A 12,153-nucleotide genomic window follows, 5' to 3' on the forward strand; every position below is an offset into this window, starting at 1 on the left:
TCCCCAAACACAGACAGGTGCCCCCTTTCTCTCTGCTCCAAGGGAACTCTATATATGCCTCTATCATAGTACTTAACTATATGATATGATAAACTAGTTATACCCAGCATATCACATACGTTTCTAGAAGATCTTAGTAGTGGAGGTAGTATGGCTAGTCCGTAAGAGCACAGACTCAGGTGCCAGATGGCCTCTGCCAATGACTACTTGTGTAACCTTGTGCTAGCCATTTAATTCCTCTTGTCTCAGTTTCCTCATCTGTGAAATGGGGATTATAAAATAATACTTCCCATATAGGGTCATGACAAAGACCAATTGTGTTAATATAGAAAAAGCACTTAGAATAGGGCCTGGAACTTAGTAAGGTGCTACCTAAAAATTAGCTATTAGTAAAATATTAATGCATTTTATTTAGTCACACATGAAATGTATCTGAGAAAAACAAGAATGTAAGCAAAACTAACAATCCCACTCTTCTAGATACACTTTTTGCCCAATGGTCAAATTCTTTAATAAACAACATATAATTAGTTGTCTACGACTAAACATGGGTTTTAGAAGATGTATGAAGGTTGTCTCAAGAGTCAGCCCCTGGAACTTATTGATGAATTATTGATGAATTTATAAAAGGGTAATCATGAAGGAAACTTTTGTCCTTTGACCTAGAAAGGATTATTTATAAACAACAGAACAAGAGGTGCCCATGTGTATTGCAGCTCTCACTGTAGTGTTCCATAATTCCTTTCTTTCAGATGACAACTTATTGTTATTCACATTCTCTTCTATTGATTGCCTTGGCATTTCTCTCTTTATGGTCCCAATCCTTCTACTCTTTCCCCAGTGTTCTCATACCCATCATGGTGGTTTCATTTTTTTTCTTGAAATCTGTTTTATCTCTCCTCTAATAATTCACTATTGTATTAGTTTCCTATTACTGCTGTAGCAAATTACCACAAACTTAGTGGCTTAAAACAGCACAATTTATTATCTTACAGTTCGGGAGATCCGAAGTCTAAGGCAGTTTTATTGGGCTAAAGTCAATGTGTTGGCAGAGGTGTTTCCTTTTGGAGGTTCAGAGGGAAGAATCTATATCTGCCTTTTTCAGATTCTAGAGGCTGCCTGCATCCCTTGGTTCATAACTCCTTCCTTGCATCATTCTAACCTCTTGCTCTGTCATTACATCTCCTACTTCTGACTCTGATCCTTCTGTCTCCCTCTCATAAGGACACTTGTGATTATGTTGGGCCCATCCAGATAGTCCATGGTAATCTCCCCATCTCAAAATCCCCAATTTAATCATACCTGCAAGCTCCCTTTTCCCATGCCAGGTAACATATTCACAGGTTCTGGGGATTAGGATGTGGATATCTTTGGGGGAACATGATTCAGTCTATTGCATTTATCATATTTTTACAATTTCTCAGCATTCTCTATGACTTCATCTATTTTTACAATTTAAAAACTAAACATTTCATTAAGTAAACAAAAGTTCAAAATACCTGCAATTATTTGATTTAGTAAATAAATACAAAAAAATCTATACTCTTAAAAATAGGTGACCTCTTTAGGATTGCATCTAAAATTTTATATTTAAAAATCTTGTAAATAAATATTAGAAACACATGCAATTTTTACAAACAGTCATTCCCTGTGTTCCATTCACAGGTAATATAAAAATATTAACTAAGGCATGTTTTCAAATGATCACTAGATGTTCGAGTATTGGTTGCAAAGATCACGTGAAAACTGTTCCCAGCTGAATTTTGGGGAAAACATACCTAAGCTGTATATATTACCTATGCAAGCACACACGTACATACCTCTATATATATACCTCCACATATTTGTATTTCCACATATACAATACATGCATTTATACATATATATCTCAAGTATATTTATGAATATATAGCACATATACATTAGATTTATACATACATCTACACACACACACACACACACACACACACACTCTCACACACACATCAATATCTCTACCTGTGTTTGTCTTCCCTATCAGAATGTAAGCATCTTGAGGGCTGGAGCCTAAGCTCATTTATCCTTGAGTCCTTAGCGTCTACACTGGGCCTGACCGAGCCAGTTCTCAGTAATTGTTTCTTAATCGAATATATTTGCACTACCATGTGACACATGGGAAAATGAAATAGAAGTCACCTGACCAGAAAATGAAATCACCAGACCCTTTCTTTTCCTGCGTCTTCCTTTTCAGTATCTCAGCCTTCAAGAGAAGACTAGAGAATCATGGTTCAAACCGTCCTCCTCATTCACGCTTATATTTCTGTTGCTGTTTTCCTTTACCTCTTACACATTCTGATTGACTGAATCTCTCAAACCACCTGGGTTTCCCAAAATTGTGTCCTTGCTCTCTTGTCACACACAGTATCTGAGAAGCCCCCACTTACTGTACCTTCAGCCTTTCCCACTCGCTTCCTCTGCCCACTACTTCATTCCTCCACTCACTTCCTCCTCATGTTTCTCCTTACAATTCATCTTCAAATTGTCTCATATTTCCCTTACTTTGTATTATCAAAGGATAAATCCTGCAGAAGAAAGCAGAGAATTCCAAAAAAGTTTTTCATTTCCAAATATTATTGTAAATTAATGGATTACCCTTTACTGAAACAAAATTTGTGATAATTTTAATGACATCCCTAGAAAACAGTGATTGTCTTGGGGCTGGCCCGGTGGCGCAAGCGGTTAAGTGTGCGCGCTCCACTGCAGCGGCCCAGGGTTTGCCGGTTCAGATCCCGGGCGTGCACCTACGCACTGCTCGTCAAGCCATGCTGTGGCGGCATCCCATATAAAGTGGAGGAAGATGGTCATGGATGTTAGCCCAGGGCCAGTCTTCCTCAGCAAAAGAAAGAGGAGCATTGGCATTGGATGTTAGCTCAGGGTTGGTCTTCCTGACAAAAAAAAAAAAGAAAAGAAAACAGTGATTCTCAAATACTTTGGAATTAGTGCACCTTATCATTGCTTTGATTTTACAATAATTCCCCCTGCCAACATCCCATTCCTCTCCTAAGTCATTTAAATTAAAAGTTATTAAAAATATTTGCCTCAGTAATTTGAGAGTGTGTATTGTATTTGTGTGGTGTGTGTGTGTGAGAGAGAGAGAGAGAGAGAAGTCTTATGGTCATTGAGAATACTATGAGGTAATTTGCTTTTTTATTTCATTCAACTCACATCACAATCTTTTGAAATTTTTATATGTTTTTAATATTTTTTGCTGTTAGTTTTCTTTTTACTTTCCATTTTCTCTACTTAATACTTAGTTCTTTCAGGAAGAAAAAAATTACGTATGTTTATACATTCAGATGTCTTCTATAAAAACAAATCTTCACTTTTACCAGTTCTACTAATACCTGATATAAAGAAGATGAGGAAATGTTAAACTCACAAACCAATCAAATTCCCAAGGCAAGATAAAAAGGAATGTAAAGACTTGATTAAATTCATTTTTATACATAAAAGGCACAATACTGACCTATAGTTCCAAAGTCATCATCTGTTTAAAATATGACAATTATTTTTAAAAAGTGCATCTTATGGAACATTTCCTCCCAAGCAGGGGAAATTTCCAAGAAACTATCAAGATCCTTGGTCACAAATCCTATATTAGCAAGTAAAATATGACACTCTTTGGCTCTGAGCACAGATAGAGACAAACGTTGATATGAAAGCATCAAATAGAACAAAAATGTTATGACAGCTTTCATTATTAACATAACTGATGCAACTCAGAATCAACTCTCTTTTTTGCTCTTTTTCTGTGGCCAGAGGTCAGTAATCTTTTTCTCAAAGGTCCAGATAACAAATATTTTATGTTAGACTTTGTAAACCATATCCAAAAACTCAACTCTGCCGCTGTAGCAGAAAGCAGCTGCAGACAATATGGAAAAGGAATGGACATGGGCAGAATGGTCTGCAGCAGCCAGAGCTGGCAGTACTGGGCCAACCTCCGGTTCATGCTAACCAACCCTATTGGAAAACGTGTCTTTTATCCTTCCTCCTCTCCCTGTGGAGAGGAAATGCTAAATGAGAAAAAAGATCATAAACATTTAGTCAAAAACCTCCTTTTCCAGACAAGGATACCGAGGTTCTGAATGATCAGAGGACTTGCCAAAGATTCAACAACTTCATTAGTGTGGAAGTGAGAGCAGAGCCCATTCAAAATTACAGAACATTTCTTGCCCCCTTACTATGTCAGGTAAGCTTTGCAGCACTTCCGTCCTATCTGATTTCATCGTCTCAACAACTTTCTAAAGTACTATTATCACCGTCATTTCACCAATGAAGAAACTGAGATTCAGAGAGGTTAAGCAACCTGCCCCGAGTTTCACAGCAGGCACACAAACCGGGAGGAGCCAGGGTTTCTAACCCTTCGCTGCTTGCTGCTGCTACTCCTGCTGCAGCTGCTGCGACATGCTCACCACTCCACTTTCCACTGCATGCTATTCCACGATCCTCTTGAGAAGAAGCCTTTTCATTTTAGTGCGTGTATTTTCTGTCCTTGGAAGCCAACACTCGACTTCCCACTGTCGCACCTGACTAAGCTGTCACGGTCAGGATTTTTCCCTCTCGGAAGCACTCGCATAACCTGACTTGTCTATCTAGTCTAACTATAATTCTGCAACACAGAAACAGGGAGGGGACCCTGACATTACACAGCCACGGCCAACCCCGTGGAGAAAGACTGAGAAACCTAAGTGTTTGATCTTTGCTTGCGCAACAGCAACCCGAGAAGACCCACAGGAGTGTCCCTCCTACTCTGTTAGACACCTGGGGCAGCGCTGTGCCTCATCCCAATGTCACAGCCACTAGGAGTCCAGGGAAGTCCCCCAGAAAAACTGGACTGGAGCGCCCTGTCGTTTCACAGCTCAAATGTGTGATTCTTTTAGAAGGTCAGGCCTCCCTGGCACCCCTGACATTGTGCTACATTCGCATCCACCCACCTCACCCACTTTGTTTTTCCATAAGCCCTGTCGAACAAGCAGGTGTAGAAAATCTAGGGAGGAATAAAGACACATTCAATTCGCATTTCTTTTCTGAATAAATATATTTCTGTATGAAGGTTTGGCAAGTGTCACACCTGAAGCCTCCACCATGAAAAGAAAAAGTCATCTCATCACAACAAACGGCAAGCTGTGAGCTGAAAAAATGTTCTGTAAGTTGATGCATTCGCGCTACAGAAACAAATCTTACTCTTCATGTATCCTACACATGAATGTAGGAGAAATTATGTGATCTATACACTTTTATTTTCATCTCAGATTCTAGAAAAGGGCATATATAAAGTATGTTATCCTCAGATTACTGAAACCCATAAGCATGTATTCCCTCTCTGTCTTCCCCTTCTCAACCAAGGCCCATTTTTCTCTGTTAAAACACATAGGTTCAAATGAAAACAATTAAATGAGAGCAAACTTCTGTCTTGCAGCAAAAGTAATTCCTAGTGGGTTTCTAATAAAACTACTTGATAAGGTCTATTGTCCATTACTCTTTCATCCAAATCTTTATTTCTCCAACAGTAAGAAAAAAAATGTCTGGAGTCAAATTGGGTAAGGCAGCCCATAGGAGTCTCCAGTAATGTAAGACAAGACTGGGATAGTGAAGCAATGGGTCACATCCTAAAAGAGCAGCATTAAACACCTTCCTTTCCCTTTCACTCAGTCAGCAGAGAAAAACAATGGAGGCTCTTCCGGGGGCTTCCTGAGTTGACTGCAAAGATTAGAAGGAAAGTGCAAACTGGTGCAGCCACTATGGAAAACAGTATGGAGATTCCTCAAAAAATCAAGGATAGGGCCGGCCCCGTGCCGTAGCAGTTAAGTGCGCGTGCTCCGCTGCCGGCAGCCCGGGTTTGGATCCCTGGCGCACACCGACGCACCACTTCTCCGGCCATGCTGAGGCCGCGTCCCACATACAGCAACTGGAAGGATGTGCAGCTATGACATACAACTATCTACTGGGGCTTTGGGGGAAAAATAAATAAATAAAAATTAAAAAAAGAAAAATCAAGGATAGAACTACCATATGATCCAGCTATTCCACTGCTGGGTATTTATCCAAAGAACTTGAAAACACCAATGCATAAAGATACATGCACCCCTGTGTTCATTGCAGCGTTATTCACAATAGCCAAGACTTGGAAGCAACCTAAGTGCCCATCAAGGGACGAATGGATGAAGAAGATGTGGTATATATACACAATGGAATACTACTCAGCCATAAGAAACGACGAAATCCAGCCATTTGTGACAACATGGATGGACATTGAGGGTATAATGCAAAGTGAAATAAGTCAGAGGGAGAAGGTTAAATACTGTGTGATTTCCTTCATTAAGTAGTAGATAATAACAACAATAAACAAACACATAGAGACAGAGATTGGATTGGTGGTTACCAGAGGGGAAGGGGGGAGGGAGGAGGACGAAAGGGATAACTTGGCACATGTGTGTGGTGATGGGTTGTAATTAGTATTTGGGTGGTGAACATGATGTAATCTCTGCAGAAATAGAAGTATAATGATGTACACCTGAAATTTATACAATGTTATAAACCAATGTTACTGCAATAAACAAAAAATTAAAAAAAAAAAAAAGCCAACATATTTCCCATACCTGTGTGGTTTGCCAAGATAACAGAGGCAAACCAAGAAATGTTAAAAATTATGTTATTGAAGCCATTTACTGAAGGTAAACAAAGTTATTTAAAAGTAACAACAAAAAATTACCATGGAGAGGATCTCACTGAAGCACTTCAGATACCTCCAGGCAAATGGCTAACCACAGAAAAAAAAAATTGCAATGTTGCACCTGAAGTTCCCACTGCCATGTGAGTGGCTGGGCAGCTTCCTGGGGCTCCAAGGGAAGGTATGCAACCTGCCCTGTGGGCTGACCCACCCTACACAGCCAAATCTGACAAGGCCTGAGTAAATACACTCTCAAAAGCAAAGACATTCTTTCAGGATTGTGCAGAGGAATTTGGCAGCTATGTCTTCCTTGTGAGGTGTGGCATACAGAACAAGTTCCTCAGCCAGGGGCATAGGATTATCTACAGCCTCTCTAGAAGAAATCACTACTAAATTGTCTTTATCCAGAAATCCACGTTTACATTAAAATGCCTGTAGCCTTCCACTGCTACTGATATTTTTAAAATATTAAAACAAAAATCATAACAAAACAAAACTTACCCTAGCAAGTGTTACTTGTACTGAACCAAGTAAAGAATGGAACTAATACGGTATACTTTGCATAAATACCATTTCTACTTTTCTCTTTCCTTCCTTCCTTCCCTCCATAGAACACCAATTAAACAGCTCCTGACATTCATGGTACATCCTGGGAACCTCGTAAGGATGACTCTAGTACCTCTTACATCCCCGGAGGGATGATAGCCCTCAGACCCAGAACAGGCCATCCATAGGGTGCTTCCTAAAGAACCTAAAGAACCACAGGTTCACTCCTAAAGGATACTGTGCATACAGAGAGATAGCAACGTCTTTTTAACTATAACCTTGTTTCCACAGGCCATATTAGTCATGGGAAAAGTTAAAGGCTGGACAGGAATTTGGTTCCAGCCCCCATCTTTTTATCTCAAGGATTCCTACTAGACCCAACCTGAGGTCACTATCTCTTTATTTTTGATGTGTGCTTCTGTTTACTTTGGACAGAATACAATATTGGGTGATAAAGGCACCATTACTCTGCTGGCCTGCAAATGGGTAAAACTACTTCTCCACTGGAGGGGAGGAGTCTTAACGCTGAGTCAGAGAATCAGGGAGACTGCAGAGGTAAGGTGAGCTGTCACCCTGGACTAAGGGCTGAGTCTCTTGTTGATTCTCAACGGGAGTCAATTGTCATGGCCCTGTGAATCATTTGTGAACTAGGCATGACCCTCATGAATGCCAGCATTGAGTGAGTGGAGTACTGAAGGTTTTTTGTTGTTGTTATTTTGTTGTTTGCAATAAAGAAGACTCTCTGAGTTGTCTTTGGGCAGGGGTGGATGAAATAATAGGCCAGTTCCTGGAGACCAGAAAGACAAACTAAAAGACAAGAAGGATACTGGGAGAAAGAAGTCACACAAAATGTCTGTGGGACGGTTTCAACCCTCCAGGACTATACTTGAGTTACCTCAGGGACGGGATGGAAAGCTATACTGTCTATAATCATTTCTGTTTGTGTGTACTGGAGCAAAAATTATAGTAGTTTATAGCCTTTCCCTCTCCCCAGCCTCTATTAGAGCATTAGAGCATTGCCCATTCAACTGTACCCTCTACTACTTGTATTTCCAAGGTCAATCTTCAGGATGAAAGTACTCATAGCCAAAGAACAACTACATGCCATAGAACCTGCACAAGATGAAAGAGAAGAAAACTGACATGCCCTAAAAGTCTATTGGGCGGTGAGGAAGGAGGTGATCAAAAAGCAAGATGGTAGGGAGAAGGATTGTGAGTTAGAGAGACAGTAATTGGGGGATAAGAGAGTGAGAGATTCTCTAGAGTTGCTGGGCACTGGAGAAGTACTATCCTACCAGCATAAGAAGTACATCCCTACCAGCATAGAAACATTTTGAGCACATACCACCGAAATAGTATATTGACTTCTTTTTTGTACTGCTGTGTATTTCTTGTTGTGCAGATTATCCGTGGGCAACCCAGCACTATTTATCTTCCAAGATCTCTTATTCACAAGGGCTAAAAGACTAGGAACTACATTTCTCAGAATCTCTGCCAGCAGGGTTTTGCGTTATATTCTGCCTGTGACAGATACTCACGTGAGCTTTGGAAGGTGGGAGAGAAGCAGAAACCATAATATTGTTCCTGTGCCATTAGCAGGTATGTCATGTGTTTTGGCAGACAGTAGACTTAAGATGTTTCTAGAAGCTTCTGGTATTCCTCCTGTAATTTATTTCATTTCAGTGGTAAACAAGTTGCTGAATCATGGCCAGCCATTTCCTGCAGTTCCTCCAAGTCCTGATTTCCTGAAAGTCACAAGCAGCTTTGTTTAACCTTGATCCTGACAGCCTTTCTGTTTCCTTAACAAATTTGACACATATTCCTTATAAGACATAATATACATAATAGAAATAAAAAAGAATATCATAAATACTATTTTAATTATTTTATTTTATAAATAGCATAAAAACTTTTTTCTCAATAAAAATATTAGTTTGAAATTAATTCTTTTCGATTAATTAGCATATAATTTGAATGTCTAGTCCTAAATTCATTTTATTTCAATATTTAGTTTTAATAGCTATAAGAGCTAAAAAAAGACATCTCACAAAAACATATAAATTAAAATGGAAGATGCATCTCATTATCTATGCCTAATAAATTGTGACATGCAAGAAAATTATGATATGCAGAAGATCATGAAACTTTCCAGAAGGACATTAAATAATACCTAAATAATATGGAAACCAATCTTGTGTTCTTAGATAGGAAGATTTAACATTATAAAGACAGTGATTTTCCCCCAAATAATCTACAGACTTAAGGCAGTTCCAGTCAAAGCATCAACAGAGCTCTTCATGGAAGTCATTGAGTTGATTCTAAAACTTACATAGACGAGAGAGAATACCCAAGATCTTTCTGAATAAGAAGACAGTGGTGGGGTGCAGGACTTGTCTCACCAGATATAAGAACCTGTTATAAAGCTGTAGCAATTAATACAGTGCTGTACGGGGATAGATAAATTGATTAACTGGACAAATACCACAGGAGGAAACCCACACAAATATTTAACTTTGATATATAACAGAGTTGTCTGTATTAAGCCACACAATCTATGGTACTTTGTTATGGCAGCCCTAGCTAACTAATACAGTCTTGAAGCCAGAATTTCCGTTTGTTTTTTTTTTTGGTGAGGAGGGCTAGCCCTGAGCTAACATCCAATGTCAATCCTCTTTTTTTTTCTTGAGGAACAGTGGCCCCGAGCTAACATCTGTGCCCATCTTCCTCTACTTTATATGGGATGCCGCCACAGCATGGCTTACCAAGCAGCGCGTGGGTACACGCCCGGGATCCGAACCTGCAAACCCCGGGCTGCCGAAGCTGAGCACATGCACTTAACCACTTGTGCCAACGGGCCGGCCCCAAGCCAGAATTTCTAACAGTCACTCCTCCTCCATATTTGGAGATTTACATGAGAGTATATAGCAAAGGCTGAAACACGCTAGCACCTTCTGCAGAATGACTTCTGTGTAGCCACTTGGGCATCGTTACAGAAAAAAGGAAACTAATAAACATTATCAGATTCTAAACTCTCTCACCAAATTCTCTTCTGATCTTATGATTACAAAATGAAATTTCACATGATCTGTGAATGTGTGGATCAATCCTGTGTTTTGCTTCTTTTGGTTGATTATTGCATATTAGCATTTATTATATTGACAACAGCCCACACGCCTGCCATTATTAATAGCTAAATAATATTCTTATATGTTCATGAAATCTATAAAATGGCCGGCATGGAAAGGTTATGCTGCTGTCACTGGAAATGGTTACCAGGGAAATAACATAAATCACACAGCTACGAGAGACAGAGATGTTGGAACCAACCTGAAAACTACACTTCCCATCAAAAGTCAGCCCGCTCCAGGCTGCTACTCTCTTCCCTTCAAAGCCAACAGAAACTAACTGAGCAGAACATTGAGGCAGCTAAGCAACAAGGACACACAGTCCCAGAGCACAGATACACAGCTGCACTCAGAATGAGAGAAGCCATTCTCCAAGTCATAAGTAATTGGCACAAGAATTTTGCTGAGGATCTTAGAGTAAATGGACTTTGATTTAATGTAGGCGATTGAGATCACTGTCCTGGAGATGCAGAGAAAGAGAACCTTTTGCCTTGACTAATAAGGGCCTTGATATAAAACGTGACCCACCTGTCAGAGTAATATGAGTTCGTCCCCTGAGCAGTGTTCTCCATGGCTGTGGAACGCTAAGACTGTGTGTCTTCCCAGGGGTCAGGCCCAGGAGCATGGCTGCTGCTTCACAGTTAGAGAACCAGGAGGCTCAAGAACAGCAGACACCACCATGAAAGCACAGTTTAGGAGTTTGCTAGTCTGAACTCACATGCGGTGGGTTGGCCACTGAGAACAGTGCAGAAAATCTTCTCAGCATTGTAGCTGTCGGGGGCGTGCACAACACAGAAGGTAACATCTAGATAATTCCAGGAGGCTCTGCTTTAGCTCCTAGATCTATGAAAGTTTATTTTAAAGATGGCTTAAAGATCATTCATTGAAAGCCAAATAAAATATAATTGCTTTCTACCTTCAAAAATCTCCAATTTTATTATAACCCCTAAAAAACAGAAAAACAACTGATGAAAAACAACAACAACAAAAAACCTTTGCCAATATTTAAGTCAGCTTCTTAGATGATGAATTAATGACTGTGCTGGGTATGTTTTAAAAGCTCACAATAGAATATAGGCTTTCTGTTTCTCTAGTTGAGTTTTTTGGATTTGAAACGTTATTTTTTTTTTAATTAATAGACTTTATTTTTAGAACAGTTTTAGCTTTACAGAAAAATTAGACAGAAAGTACAGAATTCCCCTATAGCCCTTTGCCCATCCCACTCCCCTAGTTCCTCTGTTATTAACCTCTTACATTAGTGTGGTACGTTTGTCACAATTGATGAGCCAATATTGATAGATTATTATTAACTAAAGTCCATAGTTTACATTAGGATATGTTCTTTGTGTTGTACCATTCTACGGATTTGACAAATGCATAATGTCATGTTTCCACCATTACACATCAGACAGAACAGTTTCACTGCCCTAAAAATCCCGTTCTCCACCTGTTCCCTCTCCCTGCCAAACCTCTGACAGCCACTGATCTCTTTACTGTCTCTATAATTTTGCCTCTTCCAGAGTGACATATAGTTGGAATCATAGTATGTAGCCTTTCAAATGGGCTTCTTTCACTTGGCAGTATGCATTTGAGGTGCAACTTGCTATTTTTCTTTAGAGAGTGGTGAAAAAGAGAAAGAAAACACAGTCAGTTTTAAAAGAAATATTCTTAGCGCTTTACCAATAATGATCACACACACACAGACATATACACACACATATACACAAACCAGTCATTTAGGATTTACACTCAGTATAAATGTGCCAACTACTG

The sequence above is a fragment of the Ceratotherium simum genome, chromosome 10 (genome assembly GCF_057802395.1).
Source record: "Ceratotherium simum simum isolate JZ-2026a chromosome 10, ASM5780239v1, whole genome shotgun sequence".
NCBI classification, from domain to species: domain Eukaryota; kingdom Metazoa; phylum Chordata; class Mammalia; order Perissodactyla; family Rhinocerotidae; genus Ceratotherium; species Ceratotherium simum.